This window comes from Dioscorea cayenensis, chromosome 2 (assembly GCF_009730915.1).
Source record: "Dioscorea cayenensis subsp. rotundata cultivar TDr96_F1 chromosome 2, TDr96_F1_v2_PseudoChromosome.rev07_lg8_w22 25.fasta, whole genome shotgun sequence".
NCBI classification, from domain to species: Eukaryota; Viridiplantae; Streptophyta; class Magnoliopsida; order Dioscoreales; family Dioscoreaceae; genus Dioscorea; species Dioscorea cayenensis.
The window spans coordinates 9,399,023-9,406,880 of NC_052472.1; positions in this window are offsets into that span (position 1 = coordinate 9,399,023).

Genomic DNA, 7,858 nt, shown 5'->3' on the forward strand with positions numbered 1-7,858 from the left:
GCTGGTGCTGTGAAGGTCCATGCCCATGTGGAATTTCTGCACGGGCATGTGTTACACTTAGAGAGTTTTCTCGATTGGACAGAGAAGCCATAGGGGTGTGCGTCTGCCCCTGTGGGTCGGGCACACGGGCGTGGGTAATTTCTGTATGACCATTTGGTTGCGTTTAGAGGTTCAGAGTGTTATCACGAGAGCACACAGGAGTGTGTGTTTGCCTGTGTGAAGCCCTCTTGTGGAGGCACACGGGTGTGGGTAATTTCCACACGCCCGTGTGGATGTACAGAACGTCAAGATGCACGGGTTTTCTTTAAAAGCTCTTCGTGTTTCTTCATCCCCTCACTCCCAAACCTTCAGAGATTGCACCCATTTGTTCTCTCGACCTCGCACCATTATTTTGGAGAGGTTTCGCTTGAGTATTTTCTGCCGATTTCAACATTTTCATCTTCATCTAGTTGGCAAACCATTTTTCTCTCTTTTTCTTCGCTACACATGAATTTTAATTGCGTGAAATGGTTAATGTTGCTTTGTTTCTATGTTCATATAGTCTAGGCATGCTTAGAAAGGATTTCGAAATGATTTTAAGTTGTATTTATGGATTTTTAGCATGCAGCCGTGTGTTTTTCATGCCCTCGTGGATCCACACGGATGTGTGGAAATTCCACACGACCATGTGGATTTCTGTTATACTACTTTGTGAGTTTCTTTGATCGATTCTTCATCAATTTTTGTAGATATGGCACCTTGGTTAAATAAGTAAGCTGAGAAACGTCCACTTGAGCCATTTCCTAAGCCAGAGAATATAGGATTCGCTATTCCGGAGCACCAATTTTGATTTAAGCGGTTGTCAAAGTTGAGATTCCGACTATCTCGTCTTCTAGACACGAGTATATTGTGGGATATACAGCAGGGAGATGAATTAGCTGATGAGGTTAAGGATCTCATTTCGGTGGGTGGTTGGAGACAGTTACTATTGATCAGGGAGCCAGCCATCCATGCACTCACACTTGAGGTTTTGTCATTATTTGAGTTCGACAGATCTTACACGAGATTTGATAGTGTTGACGCCATATAATTCCGGGCATTTGGACATCACTATGTTATAAGTGTCACTTTGTTTTTGATCCTGATGGGCCTATATGATGAGACATTTATGGCCACTGAGGAGTATGAGCAACTTCCGACTTTCGATTGACTACCCTGGTACATTGACTCCTCTGCGAGCATATAGCACTTTATGCGGCCAGGGACAGTATGAGCCAGTGGTGTCCAAGGCCACGTGCCTTTCCCGACCTGTGTACTGCTATCTTTACAACATTTTGAGCAGGTCGGTGAATAGCTACGGTGACAATATAGGAGTCCTGAGCCGTCAGGAGCTACTGTATCTATATTCGATGGTGTAGTGTCAACCGATCCATTTGGGGCACATACTAGCCGAGTATCTGAGCCACCAGGGCCAAATACATTATAGTTGGTGTCATCTTTTCAGGCCGGTACATTAGCAGACTCGTGATAGGCATGGGTCTGCTGGACGCCATACGTGGGGCTAAGAAGATGACTGCTTCTTCATCATTAGGCCTGGAGACATTAAGATTAATGAGATTGGTGCACAGACACGGGCTTGGAGTATATGTTCTGATTACGCCAGCCCCAGAGATAGCTGACGATGGAGGTGACACAGTTGAGGGGTCACAACAGGTTCCCGAGCCTCAGCCCGAGCATATGGTGACCAAGGTGTCCCCTGCAGCACAGGAGCAGCCTCTAGTGCGTATGTTCTCACCCTCTTGAGCCTATGATTAATTTGAGAGGCTCGAGAGCGTGGTGGGGATGCTTCGGACAGAGATCGCCGAGGTCCGTGCAACACATGTTGCACAACATGCAGAGGTGATGGCATGTCTCGACATTCTACAACAGTTACTTGAGCGAGACATCGACTCACCCTTTATCATGAGACCCTGGACCCCTCCAGCTCAGCCAGCATCACCAACACCAAATCCATCGGCACCATTTGACCTATCTCCACCAGCAACAGTAGTAGTAGTAGTAGAGCCGACCGCCGATGACACAGACACTTGGCGCGTTTTTCTTTTAGTTTCTTTATATTTTTTTGTATTTCACTTTTGCACTATTTCTTGGACTTGTATTTCACTGCATTACTTTTATATACTCGAGTTTATTTTTGTTTATTGAGCTTCACTGAACCCCCTTGTGTATCCGTGCAGATGGTCTTGTCAGTATGGGAATTGAGAACTAGTCATGGACACGGCCAAGGTGTTTTACACTTGTTCGTGTGTGCTTTACAGCCCGTTGGAACTTCACTCCCAAGGATATAGCTCCATCAAATGCAACACTAGGAGTCAGGGGAGTATTGTTTCAATTGCCACTTCCACATATATTCTTGATTTTCATACTTGTTAATGAGCTTGCATGTGTACATTGAGGGCAATGTACATCTTAAGTATGGAGGGGAGTTCGCTTTACACATATCCTTTATACTTATACTTTCATTGTGCATGCTAACGTAGCCAATGGCGGTTCACCTTAGTTGCAATGATGGTATTCTTGAGTTTAGGAGAACTTTTTAACAATGAATGTTTTCAAGCTCTGATTTTTACTTGATTTTCTATGAATTTTTGCCCGATTGACACTTGTTGCACATCTCACTCATTGAACTCTTTTGGAAACTGAAGTTTGGTGTTTAAGAGACTAATTAGTTTTGTTTCTTGTTTTGTTAAAAAAAATGGAAAAAGAGAAATAGTTTGTACTTGTTTGTGTGTATTGGGGGTGGAAAGAGCTACCGCCTATGAGTATGAAACTACTCTCATAATTTAGATATTAGTTATGCCCTAATGAGAGAAAGATCTATCTCATGGGATGAGTGAAAGCTACTACCCTGATAGAAAGAGCTACCACCTCTAAAGTGTGAAAGGCTACCTTAGAGGATGTGTGAATCTACACCATTCCTTTATTTTGTTGTGTTTTGTAGATAAATAAGTCCCTTATTACTTAGAACTTTGAGGAGCATACTTTGGGTTGAATTGAGTGAGTTTACTCACTTACACGATTTCGGGTTTGTTGTCCTTTTTTATTCAAGTTTTTAGCTAGAGCATTGATATTTTGTATTTAGTGCTGAAATTTTCCTTACTTAAAAAATGCTCTTCTTGCATGCTTTGGTGAACCTAAGGTCAAGCACTTTCAATATTTCCTTCTTCTATGTTTCAATGTTTTATTTTTGCTTTGAGGACAAGCAAAAGCTAAACTGTGGGGGAGTTTGATAAGTGCTTGTGTGTTAAGAATGCAAAATATTCTTTCCTTGTGTTGAACATTACTTTTATTAGGTTTTAGCGCTAATACATGTGTATTTGTGTTACTTTCGTACATGTAGGGTTATGGAGCCAAATATGTAAGAAAGAATCTAATGTAGATCGTAAATGCACTATTTGATGAAATCTTGGAAGGAACAAACCCGAAGACACAAGTTGGATTCAAAGATATGTGAATGTGTGCAAACCTCCGTATATTCAAACAATCACATGGTTTGGAGGGGCACAAGGGTAGTCACATTTGCGTATTCCAACTCGTTTAATGATAGCAAGATCTTCACCAATGAGTCTGTTTATTAAAGAAACCACACCATCTACGGCATAAACGTGTGCCCCTTTATGTTACTTCGATGAAAAATGTAGAATAGGGAGCATTTTGGTAGGGGTACTGAAGTAGGTTACTATAGCAAAACACTGTAGCAATATAATGTAGCTGTAACTGTTCACAATCAGTAGAAAATAAGGATTCTAATGAATCCACACGGCCATGTGGAATTTCCACAGGGGCGTGTGGAACATCTAAAAGGGCATGTGGAACATCTACAGGGTCGTGTGGATCCCTGATTCCCGCATATTTAAAGCAGCGATTCAGCCCGATTTGAGAACCCTTTTTCCTATCTTTTCTCCAACTCTTGAGAGGCTTTCGTCTGGGGTTTAGAGAGGTATTGGCAAGGCTTTTAGAGTGGTTCGATCGCTTGGACACTGCGTTTCTCTTGGAAGATAGTTATTGGGGGAGCTTTCATCATCACCGATCCGGTGAGGTGTTCCCTAGGCTTGACAAGAGGACCTTTGGAGAAGATGAGACTACTCCGCAAGACATCGACACGACTACCGAGGGGGTTTTCCAATGGTTTACTTGTTTTTACTTTTGATTTTACTATTGATTGTATCTTGCTCCATTAATTATTTGCACTTTCAACTAAATTATCATACAATACATATGCAAACAAAAATGTATTCTTACCAAGATTTTCTCAGTTTCTACATTCACGTGGGATCCATTTTCTCCCCCTTTTAGAAGCCCCTGCAAGTAAACAAAGTAGTAGGGTCATGCTAGTTCATATGGATGATCCTTTAGCTTTTTTTCAAATGTATGCATATATATGTCCAATAATACTTAAATAATAATAAATCCCATGAAATTAAAAATAATAACAATTAGTAACTATAGATTTTGTGATTAGTTGCGTACCATTTCTGCTTTCTTCCTTGCAAAACTCTTTGATCCCGCGTATGTGTGTATTTTTGTTGCTTTCTACATGCGAGACCAATTTTTTCAACCTCCTATATACGACATGTAGTAAGAAGTAAGTAGAATGTTAATTATGAGTAACATAAACAAAAATTTTTCTAACCTCCCCTTTCCTTGAATACCAAAAGTCCACCAACTCCTCCCACTGCCAATGAACCGTCCCGTCAGGGTGGTTGTCTTTGTTTGCTTATGGTCCAGCCTCTCTTTTAAAGTAGCGTTTCTTCAAGTCATGCTTGTAATCACGCCACTATTCATTAATAACACTTAAATTATCAAGTTATTGATACAATTTCATTTTCAAAAGGATGATGTTGTCATTAAAACAAAATTCTTAAGGTTACATAGTGTACCGCTCACCTCAACAAACTTTAGTAGTTCCTCCTTCAACGTCTTTCGCACTTTATGTAATTTTCATAATGGAGGCCAACCCGCTGACCACATCGAGCAAGCATCCCTTAAAACCCATATAGTAATTCACCCTCAGGGCCAATTGGTTGGCTGAGTTCATTGCTGCTCACAAAAATTTTATCATTAGGAGGTAAGGAGTACAACTCCTAGAAAGTAGTAGGCCCTCTTCTCACTCGCTTTCCAACGTTGTTAACTACAACAGATGACATGAAAAAGTTAAAAATAATAAATTAAAGGATCAGACATATTTGCTACCTAATGCAAAATTTAAAACCATGGCATTCATTTTAATGAAATGTGTTTGAAGATCATAACTTACCTGTAACCAAATTAAGATCTTCATGATCCGCACAAGCTTCATTAGATTCAGATGATGTAGAAATAGAACATTCGGGCTGAACATTTGCTACTTGTGTGACCCTATCATATTTGGTAGCATTGCCTGTTGAAGCATTCACACAGACACCATCTCCAGAACCATCATTCGTGGTGCCTTCAGATCGCACGACTTTCATGCATTTCAAATTTTCTCTTGGCATTCTCAACCTATTCAATAATGCGATAAATAAAGACAAGACAATTCAATATCAAATTCTACTAAAACAAATATATATATTTAAATATATATATATATATTCCTTGGTATCAGGTTTTGGTTTGCATGAGAAAGCTCTACAACACTCAAACCTTTTTATCATTTCAAGAATCAACCTATGTGGCTTGATCCTCTAGGAATAATTCAAAATTTAATTCTCTACATAAAATTATTTGTTATTTTATTTGCACTTTTCAAATTCATTCATGCTTCATAGTTTGAATAAATATCAGGAATGACTCATAGGATGAGAGACCAAAATTCAGAAACAAACATGCCCCTTTGATACACACTAGTTTGTTTTCACCTAGTCATGTTGTAAACATAATAAGTAAACAAGCTCTAGATTTGTATATCCATATCATCATCATTAGTTAATACGATAGTTTTCTATTATGTGGGATGAGTTAGTTTCACATTTGAAGAAGTACTAGAATGATTCATCAATCAAACTAGGTCCAACCAAAATGCAGGACAGTATGAGCAAAAGATCGAGACATTCATGATATGATTAGTCCTGCATACATACACTGAGGCAGAGAACAAAACCACTCAAATCTTTAGTAATATTATCAATTTAACAGTAAGTTCCGACAAACAATTATAAAATGCACAAAATTTAATTTTAAAATTAGTAAAAGTTTAAAAAATGTCACATAATTCTTTGTCGAGCTAGAACATGCCCGGAGTGTTAAAATTCTAATGTTCTGCTTTTTGCTTGATTTTATGTGGCTGCCGAAGTTAAAAAATCTGTTGTCAGATAAAGAACTGTAAGGATCATTCTTGAACTATATTCTTCTTAGCTTCTTTCATTATCTCAGGAGGTCATTTCAAGTAGATTGTGGTGTATTTAGTTAATTGGTTGCTAATCCAAATAGTTCATACTCTGTTGTGGAAAAAGTTGGTAAACCATTGGTCTTTATTTTGTTATCTTTGATTGACAGAATGAAAAACAACTAATATCTTGAGTGCTTGGCATACATTCAAGGCAACAAATAAATTCAAACGATTTAGTAGTGAAGATAACCGACGTCTTCGAGAAATTTAATGTCACGGACAATGACAATGGATCTATAGAGGAGAAATGATCTCTATTAGTGAATTGGCAATACATGATTTTATCATGGAAAAGAATAAAACTCTAGATTTATTTTAGTTATGGCAATCTTCATGTATATGGCCTTTTTCTTTTTTTGACAAATAATCTGGAAGTCCATGTATTTAGTGGCACCATGAGATATACAAGTAAACACCGACTTTTTAAATGGGTCATAAAAGCAAAACCCCTTTATTTTTGTAGCCAATTAATATATAAATAACTAAACAAATGAAAGAACAATGGAAGGATGACCAGTCACCAAAGGGAAGTTGGTGTTCATCCAATGCTTGTGTTTCCTTCATTTGAAATTTTGAATACTCTGTGAATTTATTCTTAAGCTTGAATTTCGAAATTGATGATTGAGAATTTATCCATGGAACAAATATTCTGAACTAGTAAAAAGAAAACTCCTTACTAGCAAATGTCAGACAACACTATAGAACTACATAGATATGCAAAATATACTATTGCTCTTAACATTGACACTCCCTACTGGTCCTGTGAAATCAGGTGCCACCTTTATCGATCAAGATTTCACATTTGCTATAGTTGTTGTTGGAGAAGTTGCGTATGCTAAATTCTTGGGGAACAGATCAAGTTTTTCGTGGCCATAGTAATTGGATAGAAAACAACAACTCAACCACAAAGACTCCTAACAATAGTAACATGTTCTCCTATACTTAATGCGATGGATATTTGCACATCCTAATCATCAGACAGTTTAGCAAGTATGTTTGCAGATTTAAGTCAATTTTTGCATGAAATTGCAAAAGCTAGATCACAACAATCAGTTTGTCTGCTGGTATAATTTGTACATGTAGAGAAGAAAGCATGTGTTTATGATAAGATGTGAAAGAGATCAGAATCATAAAAGATTGTGTTTGAAGCTACCTACTTACATAAATTCATTGTTGGGATTAAGTTAGCAGTGTTTTCTATAACTTTTTTGCTTGTTGCAATCTCATGAACCAACAAGAACTGGATTCAAACAATCAAACAAAGAGGAGACACGTTAGAAATGGCAAAAATATATTCTTTGAGAAACAATAGTGATGTTAAATTAGGAAAAAGAAAAACATCTAAGACGATTTCTTGTATTCAAAAAATAATAATAAGTAGTCATCATCCCTGCACGATAAGTTTCAACTTGCCAATTTTGACTTAACAATAAACCTTATCATGTATTA